Source organism: Nannobrachium achirus (assembly GCF_963921795.1).
Source record: "Nannobrachium achirus genome assembly, chromosome: 9".
Classification (NCBI taxonomy): domain Eukaryota; kingdom Metazoa; phylum Chordata; class Actinopteri; order Myctophiformes; family Myctophidae; genus Nannobrachium; species Nannobrachium achirus.
This window is the reverse complement of record NC_137818.1, coordinates 1,781,535-1,794,047: the sequence shown is the minus strand read 5'-3', so window position 1 is coordinate 1,794,047 and position 12,513 is coordinate 1,781,535. Positions and strand designations below refer to the sequence as shown.

Genomic DNA, 12,513 nt, shown 5'->3' with positions numbered 1-12,513 from the left:
TAGTGCGATAAGAACGCTCACAATAATCATAATCGTGGAGATTTAAACGTATCGTGAAATTGTCCCTCCGTCATGCACTGGAGCTTAGTTGATCTGTACTTGGACATCTCCACCAGAAAATAGCAGAAACTCACAAAGCCTCGATGTGTTAATTTTCACTAATGCCAAGTTTACAATAAGAATTCAAGCACATTGGCCAATAGGCAACTGAAAATGTTCTTCAAATAGAAGGGCTGATTTTTGCCAAAAGAAGAAACAGCAACCAATGGGAAAATTGACAGTGTGACCTATGCAGCTCTGACTATTAACCCATTAAAAGCCAACCGCGAGATGTCTCGCGAAAAGTACTCGAGTACTTATAGTGCCGATCGCGAGATGTCTCGCGAAAAGTAATCTATTACTGTAACGTTGAGTACATTACCGAGTAGAATGGCCGGATGTCCGGAGACGAAATCCGTCGCTGATTCATCATCATCACGGCTCCACGAGCACAAAATAGTCATCCCATAACATTGAGGTGGACGGGGGATCTCATCTTTAATGTCCATTATCTCAAAACTACACTTTAGAAGCGAAGATGGAAGCAGATGCTCGCTTATATAACACATGTATAAATACTCCGATGCAATCCAGCATGGCATGCACGTAACAACGATCGGTTCCGTCGCAGGATGCGATGACGTCGGACCGGAAGTAATCAGCTCGTGGCCTTCTGGCCTTCAAAATAAGATAACGGGAGTGAATGGGGCAGGAGGGGGGCACTCTGGACATTTTAATCCGTTAAAGTCAGTGGCTTTTAATGAGTTAAAGATCGCAATCAATTAATGAAAAGGTATTATTAATGGACAGACCTATGCACCTGTGACCATTAATGATCATATTAATTAATGAAAAGCTATTAATTGCTGGATGTGTAATCAGACAGACCTATGCAGCTGTGGGTTAGGGTTAGGGTTAGGGTTAGAGGTATTATTAATGGGTTAGGGTTAGGGTTAAAGGTATTATTAATGGGTTAGGGTTAGGGTTAGGGTTAAAGGGCCTACACCAGGGGTCCTCAATAGGCGGACCGCGGTCCATGTCCGGACCGCGAGGCACCGCCGACCGGACCCAGGGCGAATTATAGTTAAAAAAAAAAAGTGGAAAAATATCTAATTTCCACTTCTCATTGTATTCATTCACTTTCATTGCATGCGCTGTGTGTGTGAGAGAGAGAGAGAGAGAGAGAGAGACGCTGATTGGCTGATGCCGGGCAACAGATTATTATGGGCTGTCATCTCTATGACAACGATGCGCTGCCGCTGTTACCACAGACCGCGGAAGTTGACGGAGCACAACAGCAGCAGTAGCTTCAGCTACCAACAATGCAACTAGTTATACATCAGTGGCGTTTCATTCACGCAAAACATCATCAACGTGGATACGTTTGCAGGATTGTAATCTTATCTCCAGAGTTTGTCGCGACGTGCCACGTCCCGACGGCTCTAGCTCTGGTCCATAGCGTTAATGGAGTTCTCCCTAACTCCACTAACGCTATGGACCAGAGCTACGACGGCCCGTGACGGCTGCCTCTCTTTCTGCATGGATATGCAGCGACAGCGAGCCGCACGCTGTACTCAAGAGTGAGCCACGAGCCGCTTTGTCTCTGACGCGCGACACCTTGTTTTCATATCACTAGCGCAAAATATCTCTGCTCCACTTTGAACATTCTGTTCTCCCTGCTTTAATGGGTTGTTTCTCTTCAATCAAGTAAGGCCCCCAAATGATTTTGGAGGAGTCCCCACAACTCCCTAGCCCAGATGACAGTGAAGTCATAATTTAAGGACCCTTTTAATAAATAAAGAAACGGAAAAAGACCATTACTGCATCAACAAACTACAAAAAAAAAAAAAACATTAGCCAATGTAAAAAAATTAAGAAAGGGTTCCCTAATTATGTAAGATGAACAATAATGAGGGCAAGTGGCCATGACTGAGGGCAAGTAGAACATGACCTGTACTTACCAGACGGACCATAGTGTCAACCCCTGTTTTTTTGTATCTTAGCCTACTATTTAAGATTGACCGACATAATAAAAATAAGCGAATATAAATATATATTATATATATATATATATATATATATATATATATATATATTGTTTAATTTTTTCCCCGGACCCGGACCTGTTTCAAAATAATATTTTTGGACCTTCAAGATTTGTATTTGAGGACCCCTGGCCTACACCATGCTTTTAAAACTATATTTTTTGTATAAATATATGCTCAAAATTGAGTCTTAGACAGGTTTTAACCCTCAACAAACACTCTGACCATTCCTTTTGTTTGTTCTAGCTCTACTATAATGAGGCTCTCCAGCTGCAATACCAAAACGGCCTCTGTTGGCTCAGGGGCGCATCTAGTGGGGGTTTTCCACTGAAAAAAAAAAAAGTTTTTTGGAAAAAGTTTTTTTTTTTGATTTTTTTTTTTTGATATATATATATATATATTTTTTTTTAAACGGGAATCCTAGTGACGTCACTCTCGTCAACTCTCAGAACAGCACTGTTCTGAGAACCCGTGGAAAGCTTTTCATCTCTGTCTGCCCAAAACCAGAGAAAGACACAATTGTCAGAAATAGGAAAAAGTGAAAATTCATGGTGTAGGTCCTTTAAAGGTATTATTAATGGGTTAGGGTTAGGGTTAGTGTTAAAGGTATTATTAACAGACAGACCTATGCAGCTGTGGGTTAGGGTTAAAGGTATTATTAACAGACAGACCTATGCAGCTGTGGGTTAGGGTTAGGGTTAGGGTTAGTGTTAAAGGTATTATTAACAGACAGACCTATGCAGCTGTGGGTTAGGGTTAAAGGTATTATTAACAGACAGACCTATGCAGCTGTGGGTTAGGGTTAAAGGTATTATTAACAGACAGACCTATGCAGCTGTGGGTTAGGGTTAAAGGTATTATTAACAGACAGACCTATGCAGCTGTGGGTTAGGGTTAAAGGTATTATTAACAGACAGACCTATGCAGCTGTGGGTTAGGGTTAAAGGTATTATTAACAGACAGACCTATGCAGCTGTGGGTTAGGGTTAAAGGTATGATTAACAGACAGACCTATGCAGCTGTGGGTTAGGGTTAAAGATATTATTAACAGACAGACCTATGCAGCTGTGGGTTAGGGTTAAAGGTATTATTAACAGACAGACCTATGCAGCTGTGGGTTAGGGTTAAAGGTATTATTAACAGACAGACCTATGCAGCTGTGGGTTAGGGTTAAAGGTATTATTAACAGACAGACCTATGCAGCTGTGGGTTAGGGTTAAAGGTATTATTAACAGACAGACCTATGCAGCTGTGGGTTAGGGTTAAAGGTATTATTAACAGACAGACCTATGCAGCTGTGGGTTAGGGTTAAAGGTATTATTAACAGACAGACCTATGCAGCTGTGGGTTAGGTTACCAAGCGTATTATAACAGGGACAGACCTATGCAGCTGTGGGTTAGGAAAGGTATTATTAACAGACAGACCTATGCAGCTGTGGTTAGGGTTAAAGGTATTATTAACAGACAGACCTATGCAGCTGTGGGTTAGGGTTAAAGGTATTATTAACAGACAGACCTATGCAGCTGTGGGTTAGGGTTAAAGGTATTATTAACAGACAGACCTATGCAGCTGTGGGTTAGGGTTAAAGGTATTATTAATGGGTTAGGGTTAAGGTATTATTAACAGACAGACCTATGCAGCTGTGGGTTAGGGTTAAAGGTATTATTAATGGGTTAGGTTAAAGGTATTATTAACAGACAGACCTATGCAGCTGTGGGTTAGGGTTAAAGGTATTATTAATGGGTTAGGGTTAAAGGTATTATTAACAGACAGACCTATGCAGCTGTGGGTTAGGGTTAAAGGTATTATTAATGGGTTAGGGTTAAAGGTATTATTAACAGACAGACCTATGCAGCTGTGGGTTAGGGTTAAAGGGTATTATTAATGGGTTAGGGTTAAAGGTATGATTAACAGACAGACCTATGCAGCTGTGGGTTAGGTTAAAGGTATTATTACAGACAGACCTATGCAGCTGTGGGTTAGGGGTTAAAGGTATTATTAACAGACAGACCTATGCAGCTGTGGGTTAGGGTTAGGGTTAGGGTTAGGGTTAGGGTTAGGGTTAAAGGTATTATTAACAGACAGACCTATGCAGCTGTGGCTGCTGCTGGCGTTGAGGCGAGCCGGGGTCTTCCCTCGTAGGATGGGGATCCCACAGCTCACCGAGTAGCTGTTGTCAGACTCTACAGGGGAGAACACACACACACACGCACGCACGCAACGCACGCACGCACGCACGCACGCACGCACGCACGCACGCACGCACACACACACACTGCTGTAATTGTTCTGAGTGGAAACGTATCCCTCTTTGCAGAGACAGACGGACTGACGCTGTCATCATCTCAAACTGTATCATTACTGACATTACTTATACAATTTAAGCCCTGAATTATCACCTGCTTGTAGATACACTACAGTATTTCTACAATGTATTCATTTTCTAAAATGTTCACAAATTCTCATACTTTGGGGAGGAGTTAGATTATCATTATTATGCTGACAAGCCCAAAATATGGACAACAGTTTGAAAGTAAATGGTAAATGGTGCATTTATATAGCACTTTTTATCCACAGCGCTTTACATAGATTGTGCATTACTTTCACCCTATTCACACACACATTCATACACCGGTGGCGGAGGAAACCATGCAAGGCACCCACCTGCTCACCGGAGGCAATTAGGGGTTCAGAGTCTTGCTCAAGGACCCTTCGACATTCACTCAGGGGGAGCCCGGATTCGAACCCAGATTCGAACTGGGAACCCTTCGGGAACCCTTCGTGCTCTAATAACGGTTTCTCTACCCCTGAGCTATGCCTCCCCATAGACTTAATAGTTTGAAACCAATGACATTCATCCTAGTTGATGATGCACACATCACACAGTAGCTCAGTACATTTACTCAAGTATCTCCTACCTGACATATAGTAGGCTTTAGTAGCAGTATTATCCTACCTGCCAGATAGTGAGCTTTAGAAGAAGGCCTACCTGCCAGATAGTGAGCTTTAGTAACAGTCCTACCTGCCAGATAGTGAGCTTTAGTAACAGTCCTACCTGCCAGATAGTGAGCTTTAGAAACAGGCCTACCTGCCAGATAGTGAGCTTTAGAAACAGGCCTACCTGCCAGATAGTGAGCTTTAGAAGCAGTCCTACCTGCCAGATAGTGAGCTTTAGAAACAGGCCTACCTGCCAGATAGTGAGCTTTAGAAACAGGCCTACCTGCCAGATAGTGAGCTTTAGAAACAGGCCTACCTGCCAGATAGTGAGCTTTAGAAACAGGCCTACCTGCCAGATAGTGAGCTTTAGAAACAGGCCTACCTGCCAGATAGTGAGCTTTAGAAGCACAGGTCAGGGAGCAGCTCTCCTTCTTGCCCGTCTTGCTGCAGGCCAGAGTAGCTTTGGGAGCCACCGTCCCTGAAGGACACTTCACCATCTCTGAGGATCAGAGGAGGAGGGTTAGGGTCATGGGTCAGGGTCAGGGTCAGGGTTGGGGTCGGGGTCGGGTCAGGGTTAGGGTCTTACTGCAGGCCAGAGTAGCTTTGGGAGCCACCGTCCCTGCAAGGCACTTCACCAGCTCTGAGGATCAGAGGAGGAGGGTTAGGGTTAGGGTTAGGGTTGGGGTTGGGGTTAGGGTTGGGGTTGGGGTTGGGGTAGCTCTGGTCCATCTGACAGACCCGTCGGCAAATGAATAGACCGCGTTTTCTCAGCCCCTACCAGCGCTCACCTTGAGTCAAAATAAACTACTTCACTACTCACCAAACCAAAGGTAGTTTTGTGTTGTTGAAAGTCTATTCTCCATGGTGGTGAGCCCCTCAGCACCCCACCCACCCTGTAAAATACATTATTATTGTCATGAAATAAAGTGCATCCAACTCGACCGCCACTTATTTCCAGGTTGTGAACCGTTGTGTCTGCGGTGGCCGCTGGGTGGCTCGAGGTGGGTGCGTTTTATTTCATGACAAAAATAATGTATTTTACAGAGTAGGTGGGGTGCTGAGGGGCTCACCACCACCGCGGAGAATAGACTTTCAACAACACAAAACTACCTTTGGTTTTGTGAGTAGTGAAGTAGTTTTGTTTATTTTGCGCTGATAGGGGCTGAGAAAACGCGTTCTATTCATTTGCCGACGGGTCTGTCAGCGATGGACCAGAGCTAGGGTTGGGGTTGGGGTCAGGGTTAGGGTATTGCTGCAGGCCAGAGTAGCTTTGGGAGTAGGGGTGTAACGATACATTTTAATAGCGATTCGATACATATCACGATACATGGCTGACGATACGATACATGGACGATATTGGTTCATTCATGGCGATACGATACGATTCGATTTAATGATTTAAAATCGATATAGTAACTATTTAGCAAAGAAATTAAATCTGTGTGAAAGGTGTGGATAGTGCAGGTTTTTAAGGGAAACATGTATTATTATGGATATAAATAAGTAAACACAGTGATTATCTGCAAAATACATGGACATTGTATATTGACAAACCTGCACCTTGACATGAACCAGAGATTACACACATTTATCGATAAACAAGTGTAGCTATATGGAATGGAAAAGTAATTAAACCCCTCTGTTTCATTTTTTCTTCTTAAAAATGCTAAATACAATGCACAAGTAGGTGGTATCGATACAATCGATTCTTTGCACTGCCGATTCGATACGATACAAAATAAAGCGATACGATTCGATTTTAGCTGTTTTCATTTCGATATACTTCGATTTTTTAAGTTAAAAACGATATTTCGATACAGTTACTATGTCGTTACACCCCCTATTTGGGAGCCACCGTCCCAGCCAGACACTCCACCAGCTCTGGGGGACCACCAGAGGATTAGTGTTAATTTCATGTGTATTTATTTGACATGGAAATCACGATCACAGTGGAACAAACCCAGGTGCATTGTTTAAAGCAGTGTTTCTCAACCTTTATTTTTCTGCATGGGCACACTTTTCATGTCCCAAGAATCCATGGTCACACCAACATAATACGGGGGTGTAAATATCCTCACTGTCGGGAAGAAAACATTGTATCTCCAAGTTTCGAATTTGTACGTTTCTTCGCAAAGTAAAGCCCTGCTTCATCATACAAGGCTGTCGCACAACAGTAGTGCAAACAGCAGATTGTGTGCTTGTAGATCGGCTGTTTTCACTAGTTTACATTATTTTTAAAATGATACATTTCAAGGGCTTTCAAGCAGTTTCAAGGGGGCAGGGGAACACTTGACCCTTCTCAGGGGCCACCAAAGGTCCCCAGGACCAGTGGTTGAGAAACACTGGTTTAAAGTGTACCGTCTGTTGTGCTTGAGATTATTCAACCTCCTCTGAAACAAAATGTTCATTAGTGTAGCCACTGTTCCTTTGACTCAGAACTTGTCAGCTATGCTCAAAACTCTACTTTATGGAACATTCAGTGTCTTTGCAATTGTTTTATATCCTTTTCATTTCTTTTTTACAAAGCAATAATCTCTTCTCTGAACTTTTCTGACCATTCCTTAAACTTAGCCATGTTTCTAACTGCTCTAATCACAGTCAACAAGTCAACAAACCTCTAGTCAGGCCAGGTTGCACATCTGATGCAACTATTTAAGCTCTTGATTAATCGATTGCAGTTGATTACAGATGTTTTCGAGTTGAATTATTGAAAGTGAAAGTGGCGTTGAAAGTGGCATTAGCATTGAATTTGGAAGAAAACAAAACACACCAAATCTTACTTTTGTTGAGCTATTTACATTGTTACATAGTATGATTTATTTATTTCATTCAGTTGTCAGTTTAGCCAATAAACCAGATTTGCAGAGGGGGGGTTGAAACATTTTGAGCACAACGGTATGCACTGTAGCACCAGTGCCAGTTTACAACCCTTTATTCTTCTTTATTCTTTATTAGGATCCCCATAGACGCATTTCTGCTCCACGTTACACTGATAAGAACCTAGATGAACGCGCAGGTCGGTACCAAATGAGCCAATGAAACCAGCGCTCCCCAAAACAACAGGTTTGGGGATTGTTGGGAATTGATTACATGATACAGTCAGCTGTGCATTTAGTCTCAATGTTTGTAAACAAGAACGTGTCTATTAGCTTCCACAAAGTGATCGCTATAGTCTTCCTGGTGTCCATACAAAAAATCATACAGTAAAAACAGACAATACTGTAGTAAAAATGTTGTTATCTAAAATAGACGAAAATCTATAGCAAAAACAGTGACATCTCTCTGCATATAAAAAACAGAGACAACAATAACCAATAATCACAAATAGCCTACGGTGTTTTCACGAATACAAAAATAAAAAATAAGGTACAAAAAGTCTGCTTCTGGTATGTCTTAAATTTATAGGGAGCATATTATTCCAAGCTGAAAAAGCTCTATGAAGAACAGTTCTCGCCTGTCCCACAGGAGGCTTTTTAAAACTAGAATAACACCTACCCAATCAACCCACTCTGGATCACAATGACGCACGCACGGCGCACAGCGCAAGCGTACTTCTCACAATTTCACGATTTTTCAACACATTTCTAAACTAGTGGATGTACAAGAGCGTTCACAATGGGGTGTCCACGCACCGACCCCACATGAGAACCATGACTAGTATGAACCATGACTTATTTAAAACTGTACAGTGTCATAGACTGGAGAGTGTGAGTGTGCGTTGTGACCAGCGGGTGGCGGTGTTGCTACATACCAATGCAGTCCTTCTTGTTCCAGTGCAGCTTGTATCCTGGTGGACAGGTGTGCACTCATAACTGCCCAGCATGTTGACACAGCCGTACTTACAGCCTCCACGGTTGATGCTGCACTCATCTATATCTGTAAGGTAAGAATACACACTCATCTATATCTGTAATGTAAGAATACACACTCATCTATATCTGTAATGTAAGAATACACACTCGTCTATATCTAAACAACAAGAATACATACACACTCATCTATATCTGTAATGTAAGAACACATTCACACTCATCTATATCTGTAAACAACAAGAATACACAATCATCTACAGGGCGTTACAAGGAGGGGGGGGTGGGGGGGGGAGTGGTACTGAGTTACTAGGGCCCAAGGTGGAAAGGCCTAGTAAGGCAAGGCCACTTGGCCTTTAGTGTTGTAGATTTCTTTAGGGCACAAAGGCCAAATGCCAGGGCAGGAAGGCCATCAAGAGAGATCTTAGTCCATTGAAAGAATTAATTGAATTAAGGGTTAATGATGATTAAATATGTAGACTATCTGTAGTGAAATAAATATATTTACAATCTGATCCATGCTAATTGCTCAGCCCTGCAACAATCAAAGTCACTGGATTGGTTTAAAGATGGGGAGTTAAGATTTCTGATTCTCAACAAAGAGACACTGGTGTCTACATGACAAGAAAGAGACACTGGTGTCTACATGACCAGAAAGAGACACTGGTGTCTACATGACCAGAAAGAGACACTGGTGTCTACATGACAAGAAAGAGACACTGGTGTCTACATGACAGAAAGAGACACTGGTGTCTACATGAAAGTATAGATACTCCTGGTCAAATATACGACTCGACTGCAAGTGGAAGTTTACCTCTAAGTACAAAGTAGTACATGTTCTGTTTAATCTGCTTAAATGCTTTGCTGTTTGAAATCTCTTAAGAAAAAGAAAAAGCAACAAGAACATGTTTCAATGAATTCATATCAAATAAAAACGAGTGTCCGTTGGGTACCGGCCTACTTGTGAGTTTGGAACGACGCAAATAGGGAATACATGCTATTTTTTAAGTGGGCAATTCATGATGCATTTCTATAGGTTTGGTTCCCAGGGGGGAGGGGGGGGGGGGGGGGGGCTCTGAGTCAAATGTACAACGGTTGTCTTTAAAATGGAGTGGAAGTCATATAAGCTCCGAGAGAGAGACAGAGAGAGGGAGAGAGAGAGAGAGAGAGAGAGAGAGGGAGAGAGAGAGAGATAGAGAGAGAGACAGAGAGAGAGAGAGAGAGAGAGAGAGAGGGAGAGAGAGAGAGAGAGAGAGAGAGAGAGAGAGAGAGAGAGGGAGAGAGAGAGAGAGAGAGAGAGAGAGAGAGGGAGAGAGAGAGAGATAGAGAGAGAGACAGAGAGAGGAGAGAGAGAGAGAGAGAGAGAGAGAGAGAGAGAGAGAGAGAGAGAGAGAGAGAAGAGAGAGAGAGGAGAGAGAGAGAGAAAAGAGAGAGAGAGGAGAGAGAGAGAGAGAGAGAGAGAGAGAAAGAGAGAGAAAGAGAGAGAGAGAGACAGAGACAGAGACAGAGAGAGAGAGAGATGAGAAGAGAGAGAGAGAGAGAGAGAGACAGAGACAGAGAGAGAGAGAGAGAGAGAGAGAGAGAGAGGAGAGAGAGAGAGAGAGAGCGCTCCATTTAAACGCAGACACACAGAGCAGGATAATGAAGACGTCTGACACAGGAAAGAGTCTGCCGCTGTGCGCGCGGCAGACAGACTGCTAGCTTTCTCACCGGCAGCCGTATTTATCTGACATTGTAAACAAAGCTCCTCCAAAGCCCTGGGAGCTGCATGTCAGAAAGCCCTGTCTCGTTGTCTAACAAAATATTTTGAGATGGGGGTCCATGGCCAAATACATATCATTTTGGGGTTCCTTCACATGAAAACGTTTGAGCACCACTGACATAGAAAACATAGGTTGTTTCAAAAAAGAAGGATTTGAAGGCCTATTCGAAGAAATCTTGACATATTTTCAAGATCTTTCAAAAAAAAAGAAAAGGCAGATCTGTGAGCTTGTAACGGAGGTGATCGAACCTCCCCACCCGGGTTCGAACCCGGGTCTCCCGCGTGAAAAGTCCAATATCTTAACCATTACTCCAAAGGGACATCCCTATGGAACGAGGGCAGATACTAGATGTTTGAGGCTTCAGGCTGGGGCTGCGACTCTCTCCGCCACACTTGTATACTGTATCTGCTGTTTTTCAATAGTTAAAGCAGAAAATAATGTGTAATAATGCGTTCCCAGTCTAAATGGGTTAAAAGCTATACTGTGTAAGTTGCTCAACTAGTGGTCAGTAGCGGTATTGCTTTTTTCGGCCGTTTTTTCGGCCGGAGTCGTCGCGGACCACCGCCGCGGACCACCGGAGCGGCGCCGCAAACCACCGCGACCGATAGTAATCCGTGGAGGGGGTAGAACGCATGGTAGAACGCAGGGCCGTCAAGAGTATTTTTGGCAAGGGGGTCAATATCAAAGAGCTGGCCGGGGCCCCCCTCCACGCGGGCCCCCCTCCACGCGTGCCCGTATTTCGTATTTTGGCCCGCGCTGCACAGGAAATTACTCATTTTCAAAGTAAGAATGGTTAAAAGTGGTTTTACATGGCAGCATAACCGTTCAGAGATTGTGCTAGGGTTTTAAACTGTGTTTTAAACTGTTGATCACCATAACTGGCATGGTTAAAATGTACTGGACATCTGATAAAAATATCGGTCATAGATATTTGTATGCATTAATGACAAGCAGGTCGGGTAAATGCAGCACACAGCCCTAAGCATGACCGTTGTTTTGGGTTGAGATTGGCACATTTCCTGGGGCAATCTGCCCAGATCATGCATGTCACATGTGTCTTCTTCTTCCTTTTTATTTTTTTTACTCTAAAAAAAAGCATCAGCAATGTAGTGCATTTGAAACTACATTGCAGCGCACACCATGGGGTGATCACTGCTTGCCTCCTTTGAATTGTTTTATTTTATTTTTTGTTTATTTTATTTTTGAGGTCAGCAGACAAAGTGACATGAGTGAGATGAAAAACCCTGAGTGAAATGTGCCAATGTGAACCAGAGACATCGGTACATGTTGAATTGTACTGTTTGAACATAAGTATGTACACAAATGTTAGGGCCATCTTGCACAACATTAATTAACCACTTTACCATTTGCGCATCGGCGTGCGTAAATGTTTGCTCAATAACCTGAACATTGCATTGCAGAACACATTTCCTTCATAATAAGAAACAAAGCATATAGCCTGCTGCACAGAAATATGTATTTCAGATTAATCCTTCAAAATATGGCTCAGCTTTCAGCTGACATAAGGTAATAAAGTATATAGGCTACTCAGTCACAAGCTACTATAATAGATAAAGGCGTCCCTGCATCTGGTTTAGGACAGCTGTTTGGGACAGTTCAGTTGATAAGCATTTGTGCCTCCTCCTCAGATATATTCCACTCAAGCCACGGTGACATTTTAACGTGTCCTCTGTCCACACGATAACTTGTTTCATCTTTCTGGATGGGACAGCCCAGTCCATTTTTTTTCCATCTTCAAATGCGTGTGCAGTGGCTGGACAACTTAGCCAACTTTACTCACACAAGTGCCCTCTTGTTTCAAAGTGTCTGTAACATACTCTAACTAATAATACAGCTTTGACTGTCCATCTTCCACTTGCAACTTAAACTGCGCCCTATTCCAAAGCCATCATGAAGCG

The 12,513-nt window shown here is 42.9% G+C and overlaps 1 pseudogene across 1 annotated transcript in view; it reads right to left on the bottom strand.

Annotated features, from left to right (window-relative positions):
- LOC308291799 (signal peptide, CUB and EGF-like domain-containing protein 3) overlaps positions 1-12,513 on the bottom strand; it is a 125,114-nt pseudogene that overhangs the window by 27,390 nt on the left and 85,211 nt on the right. The window contains exons 14-16 of the transcript XR_013963354.1: positions 8,774-8,898; positions 5,405-5,521; positions 4,173-4,268 (exon numbers count right to left, since the gene is read on the bottom strand). The product of XR_013963354.1 is annotated as a signal peptide, CUB and EGF-like domain-containing protein 3 (transcript). The remainder of the gene's footprint in view (positions 1-4,172; positions 4,269-5,404; positions 5,522-8,773; positions 8,899-12,513) is intronic.